The 13,801-nt window shown below is 36.9% G+C and overlaps 1 long non-coding RNA gene across 1 annotated transcript; it reads left to right on the forward strand.

Moving 5' to 3' along the window:
• Nucleotides 1–1,211: 1,211 nt before the first annotated feature.
• Nucleotides 1,212–2,456, forward strand: LOC108367282 (uncharacterized). The gene is made up of 2 exons (XR_001848231.1): nt 1,212–1,535; nt 1,696–2,456. It is a non-coding gene; the product is annotated as an uncharacterized LOC108367282 (long non-coding RNA).
• The last annotated feature ends 11,345 nt before the right edge of the window (nt 2,457–13,801 follow it).

A 13,801-nucleotide genomic window follows, 5' to 3' on the forward strand; every position in this document is an offset into this window, starting at 1 on the left:
ACAAAAAGCGCTACCATGGAAAAAGCCAAATGAATGTTTGAAAACATCTAGTTACTTTTTTCGTCTGTCGATTTTATAACTGGTTCGGAACTATAGAAAACGGGATTCAAAGCGAATTAGATCCTATCTGTCGAATTTAGAATTGGCTCTGAACTATAGAAAAGGAAATGCAGTGGAGGACAATTTCCAATTCCTACGACATCACCGTGTTACATTCGCCAGTTTGCATGCAAAACAGATTTATCGCTAACTAGTAGTGGGTCTAAATGTACTCGAAGCGCCAAAACCAATTCACAACTAGAGTTTTTCCCCACAGGGTATTGTCAATATCAAGTACGCTTGTGTGCGCGTAACCCGTACGAGCAATTATCAAGCCCCAATGTGTTAATGTGACGAAACTCTACACACAAGTGTTCGCGTCATTGGTTATGGTTGGGGATCTGGTGTGGCGCTAGTGTTTATATACTGCGTCTTCTACCGCCGTTTGTGGTGCTTTGCGTTTTCCCTTTTTTCATATCGGTGATGTTGTTTGGATAGTTATTGGTATGGGAGATGGGAATGGCAATGTCGCCACTTTATAAAGAGCCAATATAAAAACAATAATAATTCCATGACCATTCCCATTCATAGCCGAAATATCGAACGCGAGTACTTTGACGCGGCGTGCTTCGTCTTTCTGCGATAATCGGTAAAGTTCACCACATCAGCGTTTAGAGAACAGCTTTGCACACACTTGCCGCTGCTCAATTCAACTGATTGTGAGCACAATTCAAATACTGATCGGGTTCTTTGCAGTTTCATCTATGCCTGCCTACATACAAGCACTTGGTGTCCCACACTTCGTATTGGCCGTATATGCATATACATACATACTTATTTAGTGCATGCTGCTCCCTTGTTGACTTGTCCTATTCTACGTGTACGTATCCACATGTGTACATACATACATTCTTACATACATATATATACTAATAGTAGCTAGCATTGCTTGCTGTCAGTCTGTTGCTTCGCTACTTTTACTTTGCCGCTTTGACTTTGGGGCTTTTTGCTCTTTTGGCTTCGCCGCGTTTCGGTTTCAACTGCTGGTTGTTGATTGTTGGTTGTTGGCGCTTACGCGAGTATTATTGTCGCTTTTTTGTGCTGTTGGCGCAGCCACAAAAGTTGGTATGGCTTGGCCGCTTACTGTCGCTCCATGCTGCTACTTAGTGTGATGTGCGCTTACACACTCATATCTGTAGTAGCCAGAGCGGTGAGCCGCGCACATTTCAATTCCCTTAGTTATCTGAAAGCAGTCTGAGGAATCGGTTGCGGCTCATCGTCACCGGATGATAGGCAATCGTCTATTTAAAATTGATCGGCCACAGTTGCGATTATTAGTTAGTGTTTAGTTTTCGCCTTCTTGCCACCACGGCTTAACTAATACGTCCACAATCAGTACGGGAAGAGGTGTGCACTTTTATACACATACTAAGAAGCTAGTGCATCGCGCAACAGTGGTACACGCAACGCATTACTCAATATTCGTTTCTTGATTCGTCAGTTTGCATTTTTGTTCCATTCTTTTAAATATTGCTGGGAATGCACACTTAAACATACACACATATGTACATATGCAGATACATATGTATGTATATGCATATATACTTGCGTATACACGAGCATGTTTTAAGAAAATAGAATTACAATCACATTTAGCGCACATAAAGGCAAAATTAAACGGACGGAAAAAAGTGAAATGTATTTAAATTTAGTGAGTCGAAACGAGCTGTGACTGCAAGAAGCAAAAAAATTGCAAAAGTAAAAACAAAGACAATTCTAAAATAGTAGTCGTAGTGAAAAACCCCTAAACAAAATCTGATAAAAGTTGAAGCAGCATTTGCGCGAGTTGTTGCCTACATATCTTCCAGTCAATACTAAATAAGTGCGTACACATATTACTCCCGTATTGAAACAGATCCATATCAATACATGTTTGTGTGAGAGGTTAGGTCGCCTGCATACCGTATACTTGCCTTCACCCAATCACATACAAGCATGTAAGTGCATACTTTGGCAAATGTAAAGTAAGGCAAACTGTCGTAGAAAGTGTCGCATACATTGTAAACAGCTGAACGCCTTTTCGCCTTAGTGCATAGCGCTAACACCACATCGCCCTTCATCGATCGACCGGTTATCGCCTTCCTCATCAATATTGAAAATAACCACCATTACTTCCGTAGATACCAACAGCTGAGTCTGCGTTAAACAACTAAATCGAGCCTAACAAAGATAATAACTAACTATCGTAAAAAAACAATAGCTGGTACGATAATAGCAACAGCAGCATTACATAGTTGTCATAATAATAACAAAGACGACAACAACGTCAGCAACGTCAACTGAAAGAACTGTGCATCGGCGGCAACGACAAATTTTGTGGAAGGCTGTCTTTTATTTATTTATTCAATACACTGCAGGTAAATGGAAATTATTATCGTAGTTTATAGGTATGTTCTATACATATGTATGTATGTATGTTCATTCTTACATGCATACAATGTCACGCGCGCCCGCTGTGCGATCGATCGTTTAGAGCGTTTCGTCCGCATTGTCAATGTAATCAACTAAGAAACTGGTCATCTTGGGGACGGGATTTGAGGCACTAGCATGCGGTTCGCAAATAGCCTGGTTCAACTACAATTCCCTCCATTCTTGCTCACCCGCTATCGTGACTTATGTACGTGTGTATATGTATGTATCTGAGTATGTGCTCTTTTTGATTTTAAAATAAGTACATATGTATAGTGGAAAAATTTGCACGCTCGCACGCACACTACCACCACCAACACAATTGCATCAGCAACAACAACAAAAGTAGACATTAATAGGAATGTATATTGAGACACTACTACCACTCGAAAGAGTCCGCGCCAGACACTTAGCGAAAAGTGTTGGCGCTCGTTTTGGAGCTTGCCGTAGCACCGGTTACCGGCTAGCGGCTGGCGCATACTACATACATGAGCACTTGCGGCTATTACTGCGCGGCCGCATTTGCTGTTTAGCTGTTTAGTGGTCATTGGTGGTTGGCATAGGCGTGAAGTAGCTGGTGTTGACTCTCCCAGCAGATGAGACCGGTCTGATTGCGACGAGGTGGTGGTGGCATCTTGATCTCTTAGTCTCTTGTTAGGTCAAAGCATAGGAAAGCGGTTTCTCTAGATGAAGCGGTTAAGGTAAGAAGCGAACCAAAAAAGCGATATTAGGCACGGTGCACATTAGAGCGATACGATAAGCGATGCGATATGCGATACGATACGCGGTGCGATATGAAATGCGAGCAGTGCACATTAGAGCGATGCGACACGCGATACCATTTGCGGTGTGATAGCTACACAAACGCCTTTCCGTTAATACCATGAGTTCATCCGATGAAGACATTGCTGTAGCATATTGGTGACTACAGCAAAGAAAAAAAAGAGCTAATAATATGAAAAAGTACTCGGTGCACCCGTTTAATGTGAGGAACATAAATNAAACGCCTTTCTGTTAATACCATGAGTTCATCCGATGAAGACATTGCTGTGGCATATTGGTGACTACAGCAAAGAAAAAAAAGAGCTAATAATATGAAAAAGTACTCGGTGCACCCGTTTAATGTGAGGAACATAAAGCACAGTTCGAGAATTATTGCGTATGGTGTTATTGCATGCACCCACCCATCGTAGAATTATACCAGGTGAAGTAATATTAGAGTGAGAAGAGAGATTTTGACACTGCTTTATTTGAAAATTGCCTTTAAAATTTGACTACAAGGCAGCCGAATGTCAGAAAATAAAGCGAGAAAGCTGTTTTTTTATTTTATTACTTCCCCAGTTTATTGCGGCATGGTTCCGTGCAAATATTTTATGGCTTTCCAGCTTAAGAAGCATACAGATAAAATTCATACAAAAGCGCTATGTCCAATTTGCCGAGCAGTTATTTAAGATGACGTTTTCCTTATGTTTTGTTAGACTTTTCATAAGTAAAAATATTTTGTGAATATTACTCTCTTCATATGAGTTATATCACTTTTTTCTTTTAATTGTATTTTTGGAATAAACAAAGTTATTTTTCCTTCTGTCATTAAACTGTTTTTGNAAAATTCATACAAAAGCGCTATGTCCAATTTGCCGAGCAGTTATTTAAGATGACGTTTTCCTTATGTTTTGTTAGACTTTTCATAAGTAAAAATATTTTGTGAATATTACTCTCTTCATATGAGTTATATCACTTTTTTCTTTTAATTGTATTTTTGGAATAAACAAAGTTATTTTTCCTTCTGTCATTAAACTGTTTTTGTTACAAATAGTTTAAATAAGCAATGGGAAATAAGGCAAAATTTGTTTTATTTCCAATCTTTGTTGAAAATATAAGTGTGTTTGCATTGTTCAACTTTGCGTTCAACATGTGCGTTCAACTCAGCGCAGGGTTGCACGAAAAAAAGTTGAATGGGTAAAAATATCAAAATATGAAAAAATATCAAAATATTTGCCATAAAAAGGTGTTTGCACTGTTCAACTTTGCATTCAACTTTTGGTTGAACAGCGTTTCAACTAATCGCATCAGCAAAGTTGGTTGCCAGCCAACATTTAGCCATTCAACTTTTTTTTCGTGAAACCCTGCGTTGAGTTGAACGTAAATGTTGAACGCATAGTTGAACAATGCAAACACTGCTTTAAGCAAAACTCAGATTTTGGTATTATTTCCCATTTAAAAGTGAAATGAAACACATTTTGCATTATTGTCGTTTGTGTTACGTGAAAACAAAAGCAAATAAACCATGACAAAAAATATTCTACTATATTGTACTTACCTGTGTCCTTGACCTCGGACGCTAAAATTCTCCATGCCAAACTAGTCATGCCTGTTCTACAGTAGTTTTTTTTTATAGTTCCATAAGCATGGGGTTGTTTTTAATTAATGCGACTAAAAAAATGGAGGAAGATGCTTCCGCCTGTAAAACGGCCATGCTTATTGCGAAAAATACGGGCAATGCTAATCTCACCTCGTTCAGAAAACCGTGTCGCACATGCGATATTATACCGCAGCGGTGTCGCTGTCGAGCAAGTGTGCACAGTTTTCATCGCTTCCTACCAATTCCCACGTACTCGGCATGTCGATGTCGCATCCATATCATATCGCATCGCGTATCTTATCGCATATCGTATCGCTCTAATGTGCACTGTGCCTTAGGAATAAGGCGTACATATCGTCACCTGAACTGCAAAAAGACGTAACAACATCGTAAATGAAATGGAAAAAGTCGTCACTAATATTTTTATTATATTTTTCATAAAATGATGTGGGGAGTTTTAATTAGGGTGAAATCCATCATATAACTCAAAACGTAAATATTGATTTTTTTTTATTAGATATGACTTTTTGCATTTCAACGATGATATTTGTTACGTCTTTTTGCATTTAAGGTGACGATTAGGGTGGTCCTTAAATGTAGGTAGCAAATTTTTACATCAGATTTCCTAAAAGTTGGGTTATGCAAGACTTAGATTTGACTTTTCTTACCTAGAAACTTAGAAACGATTACTCAGCGTATCACTTATTACCTTTTCTTTTTCTTTTGAATATCAGCACTTGTATTTGTACACCTAAATTGCAAACGTTTAATTTGTTTTTATACCAAAATGGATACAAAATTACCAGTAAAAAAATGTATTTACGCGCTTCAAATTGTGATTGTTTTTATTTTATTTTCTGTCTTTATTCGAAAGTTTGTTTTTCGATTGCCAGAGGAATTACATTTATACAAAAAATTATATTTGTGTGGCATATTTGTAGGGGTTTTATTAAAAAATGAAATGGCAGCATGATTCTCTCACGGCTCTCTTTGCACTTAGAAATTTAACTTAGAAATCAAAAATCTATAGTTCTCCAAGTTTATAAGTGAAGTTGTTTTTTTTTGGGGTAACTACATTCACGCGCTGCTCCTTTTCCAGCTTTACAATTTTCCAGATATACAGAATTCAATTCAAGTATAAGTCTTGCCTATCTGAGCTTTAAGCCTCAACCCCTACGTAGATGCTACTATAGACGAAGATATCGCATAAAAATTTGGTTCCGATTGGAGACCTTTGAGGCGTGCCGTACAGGGGGCAAAGTTCAGATTCCTCTTTGGAGACTAGAAAAATTTAAATAAATTTAAATACATTTTTTTCCGTCTGATACCCAAAATCGATACTACTATAGTCGAACATATCACATATAAATTTTGGTCCGGATGGAAGTCGGTTAAGTTGTTTACCACAGGGGTCAAAGTTCAGATTACCCTATGAAGACGTCTTAACCGACTCCAATCGGAACTAAAATTTATATGTGATATCCTCGATTTTAATAGTACCGATTTTGGGCATTAAATGAAAAAAAAATATTTTTAATTTTTTGAGTCCTTAGAGTCTTTGACCCCTTTCGACTAGAATTTATATGTATGTGATATCTGTGACAGTGGTATTACCGATTGAGAGGGTGAGACCTAAAAAAATTCTTCATAATGTACATACATACATACACACATGCGTATGTGCAATATGAAAATACAACGATGAATGTACATATGTACATTAGACTGTGTCAAATAAAACGAATGTTTTTTTTTGCTTTCGGTCCCATATCAAAATTTCAGCCTCTATCCTAATTTTTCAGTTAACGTTCGCAAAAATAAAAATTTGCAATGAAGAAAATGTTGTTCCGCAACTTTTTGTTTTATAAACAATTTATTGTAACAAATAAAAGAAAAACCTGAATGTAGTTTTGTAGGGAATTAAATTTTCTACAAAGATAGTCATACATCATATTTAAAAAACAAACTCCGTGTTTTTTAGAGCTAATAAAAGTGATTTTTTTCTAAAATTTATATTTTGATTAACTTTTAAAAACTAATTAAATAACTTCTTGAGAAGAAAAACTTTTATAGTTAATTACTTTATGAAATTTTATGATTTAAACAAAGTGGTTTTCATACTTTCATTGATCCCCATATCGTATTTTAACAGTAAGATAAATATGATTTTACTTAGAATAACAATCAAGATAAAGAAATTGAATGTCATTATTTTTAATTTTTAAGTTTTGTTGGCTTAAAAATTTTTAAGAATTTATCAATATAATATTGCAAACATGGTAATTTCACATGCACATTTCACTAGCATTTTGTATATTAAAGTTAACCTCAGTGATGGAAGTCTTTCATTATAAAATTTGAGGTTGTATTGTGATTAATCACACATTCCCCGTGGTCGGTGGGGGAATCGATGAAACCAAGTTTTTCTGAAAGTCTGGATTGTATATAGAAAAGTAATTTCTTAAATTTCCCTGCTTGGCGATTTTAACCGTTTTTTTTTTCTTAGTTGAAGTTGGTGGTCGCAGAGCCGGATTTAAATCAATGAAAAGTGATTAAAATGCACATATTTATACAATCGAAAGACCTTTTTTGGGATCTTGGGCCCGAAGAATCTAAATTCGCAATTTATTTTTGGGAAAAAGGACCACTAGGGTGCGTTTAAGGGCCGGTTGTTCATTGTCTGGTTATCACCAGTACATCATTATCGACGCTTTCGACATCATGCATATAACATGTGATCGATAAAGCTGTAGTTGTATTTAACCGGAGCTTCTACGTCCGATTTGTGCTAATCAGACATTGAACAACCGGCCCTTAAAGTAAAAAACATGGAACGAACATGAAGGAAAAGTGGAAACCATGTTTCTTCTTGTTTATTTGGTCACCGGTGACATCGTCACTAATGAGGATTTAGTGGCATAGTCGCACTTGCTGTGAATCCTAAACGAAATATAGCTGACAATGACACTGGTGACAATGTCATGCAGGTATACTCCTATCAAAGACTTATAACAGACAATGTCTTGCAGCGACCACGTATAAAATGTCCATTTTAAGATACTGTCGCTTGGATAGCATCAATGATCACTGCATGACAAAGTCATGCAGATGACATCAACGACAAAATTACCATTTATGTGAAAAAGTCATGAACGACTTCCAAAGCCATTTAAGTGTAACTTTTCCGTACAAGACACTTAAGTGACTAATGCATGACATTCGCTACGGGGCACATGCTCTGCTCACGCACACGTCAGACGCATATTCAACTTGGACTCATTGCTCATACACACGTGTGTGCGTTAGTCGAAAACAAGCTCTGCTCACAGCAAAGTGTGTCACGGATGACGTGATATGAAACTCCCCCATTTGTTCATGTTGTTTGTTTTTTAAATGACAGAAAACATATTAGACAAGTAAGGAAGTCTAAGTTCCAAAATCCCAAATAATAGCCGTCATCGATTCGCCACTTCTCGCTCGCTATGTTTGAGTTCCGGTCGATTAAAGAAGAATTTTGCATGTGAAAGCAACAACAAAGTTAGCTAGCACTGATAGACGAAAGCGAGTTTGGTTGTACCTCATTGAGTTCGTTCGTTTCGACACTCGCTAACTGTTGGCGAATCGATGACGGCTAATGTTACTTCTTTTCAAGGGATTGTTATTAGTGTAAATTTTGAGGAAATTAGCGTCCTTAAATTTCGAAATATCGAATTACAAGCATTTCTGAAATTTACCGTTGTATGAAATGTGACCGTAATTTTAGTCCAATTTCAACAATTTTAAACTCTTTGCTAGTGATAGAACGATACGAGTACCGGTACAGAATATCGATACTTTTCATGAGTACTGAGTAGTATCGAGAACTCTATACTTTTTCACAAATACTGGGTAAATATCGCGAATGCCGAAAAGTATCGACGAGTTAAGAACTTTTTTAAATATTTTTTTTTTTTTAATTACTCTATAAATATTATGGCTAACGTTCGAATATTAACTTCAAAATCCAATATGAATGTTATGAAAATGAACATAAAGCTCATTTACTTCAATGCTGTCATAACTCAAAAAACCGAAAACACGGGAAACACGTGTTTAAAGCATCGTACAGTTTCATAAGTAAAAACACTATCAGCTGATTGCCAAAAAATGCCTACAGCTGAGATCACCTGTTTTTTGGCATGTGCTCTTATCTTTTACAATTTCTTTAATTTCTATTACAATTTCTTTTATTTCTATTACAATTTATTCAAAATGCACTAACACACTGAACCAAAACACTAATACACTAATCAAAAACACACCTACAGCCTGCCAAACATACACCTACAGTCTGCCAGAAAAAAACGGTAAGAAGAAGAGTTACTTTACTTATGGAACTGTACGATGGTTTAAAGTTTTTAATTCACATATCGTCACCCTCATGCCAGAAGCATGAATGTGCAAATTTATCAGCTTTGAGTTATTGGGTTGAATTACTCTTTGGATTTTCTATGTTATACCCACGGTGGATAGAATACAGAAGGTGGCGCCGATCGCAACACCGCTAATCTGCTCTCAGTGAATTTGAAAAAATCAGCTGTTTTGCTGACGTCACAGTCGAGATTTATTTATTTAGTCTACAGAAAAATGTAGATATTTACGTATGTATGATACATTACAGAGTGAACTAATTATACATATTAACTTGTAAAGATAATAATGATATACATACAATAGCAGTTTGGGTAGCTGGCGAGGCCTAATCTCCAGTCTACTTTTGTGTGCGGCGGGCGGAAAGACCTAGTTTCCGCTCCGTGCTGTTTACAGGCCGTTGATCATGGTCCGCGCTATAGACGAACTGTTGGGTGAGGTCGGAAAGGCCGAGTTTCCGATCCCTGCTCGTATTGTCCTACGCGGTCGCGAAAATATACGAAGCCGTTACAATTGTACTAAGCAGTCATAGATATTGTGTAATTTTTTCGTTCACGGTTACAGATATTAGTTTATTTAGTTAACTTGTTGAGCAAAGTTTTCTTTATTACAAAAAGCGATTCAGATGTGTCGAAGCAATCATAATGCTTGTTAAAATCTTTGCATAAGCACCGAAAAGCATCATGCATTTCAAAGTTTGATTTACAAATACTCAACACAATAGGTTTAAAATGTCTCGCGGGTCTTGTAAGAATACAAAAATTTATCTCACTCAGTAAAAAGGGACTACTGACCATTCCGTTCATTAATTTAATTAAAAAAAGAACACCAAGCATCTCTCTACGACTCTGAAGCGTCGGAAAATTTATAAGCTTCAGGCGATCCTTGTAGGGTGGGAGATTTTTAGACGAGTCCCAACATAAATTTTTGAGGGCAAATAACAGGAACTGTTTCTGCACTGATTCGAGCCTGTCACTATGAATTTGATAGCTAGGATTCCATACTATAGATGCATACTCCAAAATCGGTCTAACTAGAGAGGTAAAGAGAACTTTAGTGACATAAGGATCGTTGAACTCCTTGGCCCAGCGCTTAAGAAAAGCCAACAATCCTCTAGCCCTAATCACGCAGGAGTTTATGTGAGACTTGAATTCTAGTTTCGGATCCATAGTTACACCTAGGTCAATGAAATTGGTCACTTGCTCAACATTGTGGTCAGATATCATATACGAATTTGGATAGAACGATTTTCTAGAGAAGGTCATGAATTTACACTTTTTCAAATTTAGTGACATGGAATTTGCTTCACACCATTCGAAAATGCAGGTTAGGTCAGCTTGCAAATGCTCCCTATCTTCTGCAGTACTAATGTACTTAAAGAGCTTAACATCATCAGCGTACATTAAGCATTTCGAGTAATTCAACACCTTAGGAAGGTCATTTATAAATAAAATAAACAAGACGGGACCAATATGGCTGCCCTGAGGTACGCCGGATGTGACATGTATTGGCCGGGAGGTACAATTTTTAAAAATTACTCTTTGTTTCCTATCCACTAAGTAAGAAGAAAGCCAGCTGAGAAGAATAGGAGGGAAGCCAATTCGATCAAGTTTATATATAAGGGTTGAATGAGATACCTTGTCAAATGCCTTGCTGAAATCAGTGTAAATCACGTCCGTTCGAAGATTGTTTTTAAACCCATTAGACACATAAGTAGTGAATTCAAGAAGATTGGATACAGTTGATTTACCTTTGCAAAAACCGTGTTGCGATAGATCAATAGCAGAAGTAATAGAGTGAGATAGTTCTTCCGTAACGATTGCCTCAAAAACTTTAGCAATAGCACAAAGCTTCGCAATTCCTCTATAGTTTACGATGTTAGTCCTACTTCCATTTTTATAAAGTGGCAAGATAAACGAATCCTTCCAGGAAGATGGGAAGACACCCTGTTTTAGGGAAGCATTAAAAATATTTGCCAGAGGCTTATACAAATACTCTGCACAACTTTTAAGAACACTTGTGGGTATACCGTCTGGGCCAGCTGTATATGAAATTTTCAAACAATTCAAATGAATGAGGACGTCCGCAGCAGATATCGATGGAATTCGGATACAATCAAATGATGGCAGATCGAATGGGTAGCTAGATAGATTCGAATTCAGTTGGGAAGATGTAGAACTGGCAGAGTAGTTTGACTCGAAGAAACCAGCAAACATATCGGCAATAATATTTTCGTCACTGGAAACTAAGTCATTTAACTTCAATGTTGAGGGATAACCGTTAGTCTTACGCTTTGTGTTCACAAAGGCGTAAAACGATTTGGGATTAGAAACTATATTGAGTCGAACCCTGTTAATATAATTATTGTAACACTTTTTGTTCAATACATTGTATTTATGCCTAAGAATGGAGTACGCGGAGTAGTGAGAAGACAAGCCAGATTTTTTAAAAAGCTTAAATGCTTTGGATTTTTGATTTTTTAAGCGTTTCAATTCGCCAGTAAACCACTGAGCGTTAGACGTTACGTTAGCTTCCTTAACAAGAGGAATGATTTTACTGAAAATGTGGCGTAAGGAATTGCTAAAATGTAAGGCACTATCTTCAGCATTCCCATCATACTGGGGCCAAGTTATCTTCGATATCTCTAACCTAAGTTTATTATAATCTGCTGTTTTAAATGAGTAACGCTCCGCTCTTGATTTTTTACTGATAAAGCAACATGAGTTGCGTGAATTTATCAAGGACAATTCTAGTGGTGGGTGGTGAGAATCAACAGGGGTAATCAAAGCATAGCTAGGGGCTATTGTGACGTTGGAAACATCGTCCACAAAAACTAAATCCAGACATTTACCTAAGTTATTACTAACAGAGTTGATCTGGTAAAGACTAAGATCTGACAGATCGTTCAAAAATTGATTGAAGAGATCACGAGAGGAATTTGGTACTAGAATACCATCTATTAGATCCCAAGAAACACCCGCAAGATTGAAGTCACCCAGGACAATAACAGTATCGGAGGGCTTCACCATGGCATGTAGAGAGAGCAGTAAGGAGGAGTGTTTTAAATAAACAGAAAGGCTCGAGTTAGGTGGTATATAAGCAGCAACAAGATAAACGCTAATAGAATGATATCTTATTCGAACGCAGAGGAATTCAACTTCATCGGTGTCAGTGAACTCAATTTCTTCAGAAGAAAGGTCAGTCTGGACAGCGATTAAGACGCCTCCACCTTTTTTATTTAAACGGTCGTTTCGAAACACTTCATACTTAGGACACAAAATTTCCGAGTTGAACACATTCGGCTTGAGCCAGGTTTCAGTAAACACCAGTACTTTGAAGTCAAAATCATGGGACTGCAAGTGTAACATTGATAGCTTTGTGTTCAAACCACTCACATTTTGGTAGTAAATGCTAATGGTGAGGTTACTTATTAGTTTTTTGATGCCGAGGTGGAAGGCGGAAGTTGAGCCAAATTTTGCCCTTGCGGTCTAGATCTAAATTCAAATTCGCGAATGAAGGCACCGCTTGGCCAAAAAGATGGGCTCATTACTCTATCAAAGCAGTCTTCGGATATGTCTATTTTAAAAGAACAAATGCTTCTTTCATACGAGAGATGACAGCAGTAGTGATCAGTGTTGCCAGACTTTTTGGATGNGCTCATTACTCTATCAAAGCAGTCTTCGGATATGTCTATTTTAAAAGAACAAATGCTTCTTTCATACGAGAGATGACAGCAGTAGTGATCAGTGTTGCCAGAACTTTTTGGATGAAAAAATTTTGCCAGCAAGAATTTGCAATTAGGAAAAAGTTATGATTGTGGCACATGGTTGGATTTTTTGTCGACGATAATTTGAATAAACAAGTTCGTTAAATTTAAAAATTTACAAACTGGAGCGATTTTAAAATGAAAAATGTAAGTTAATACTTGCTTACTTAATTAATTAAGTTAATTCCAATGATTTGAAAGGTACTCGGAAAAAAAAACTATTTATTACTATTACTATCAGATATTTTGAGTGATAGTTCTCTCTGTATTTTCGACGAACAAACCTATTATCTTCCCTACAGGGCCTTTTCAGACTGACCCATTCTCAATACACTCAAATAGAAGCCAATACACATAAAAAACGCTGTAAAAATTTCCCTTCAATTTTAAGGCAGTAAAACAACGACCTTAAGTTAACATCAACCGAGGCCATATGTTGACAAAAGATGCAAAATCACAGTTACATAAAAAAAATGGTCAGATTTTTCAGAAATCCCTTCAATTCTAATGTAAAATATGATGCTAAAAGACTGCAGATCTCCCATTTAGATGGCCGGAAGATGTCTCGTAGAATTCCCTGCGAGTTTTGCTTTACAAAAAATTTGTGCTCTTTTATTTTAATTTTGACTCACTTCAGTGTTTGTTCCTTTAATTCAAGTTGGCATTCGGTTTTTGGAATTTGAATAAGTTCTCAGCAAAAACGTTTGTTTAAGAAAATACATATGTGTACATAGTGCTTGATAATATAAAATTTT

Source organism: Rhagoletis zephyria, unplaced genomic scaffold (genome assembly GCF_001687245.7).
Source record: "Rhagoletis zephyria isolate East Lansing unplaced genomic scaffold, Rhagoletis_zephyria_1.1 Rzeph_scaffold_02617, whole genome shotgun sequence".
Lineage (NCBI taxonomy): Eukaryota > Metazoa > Arthropoda > Insecta > Diptera > Tephritidae > Rhagoletis > Rhagoletis zephyria.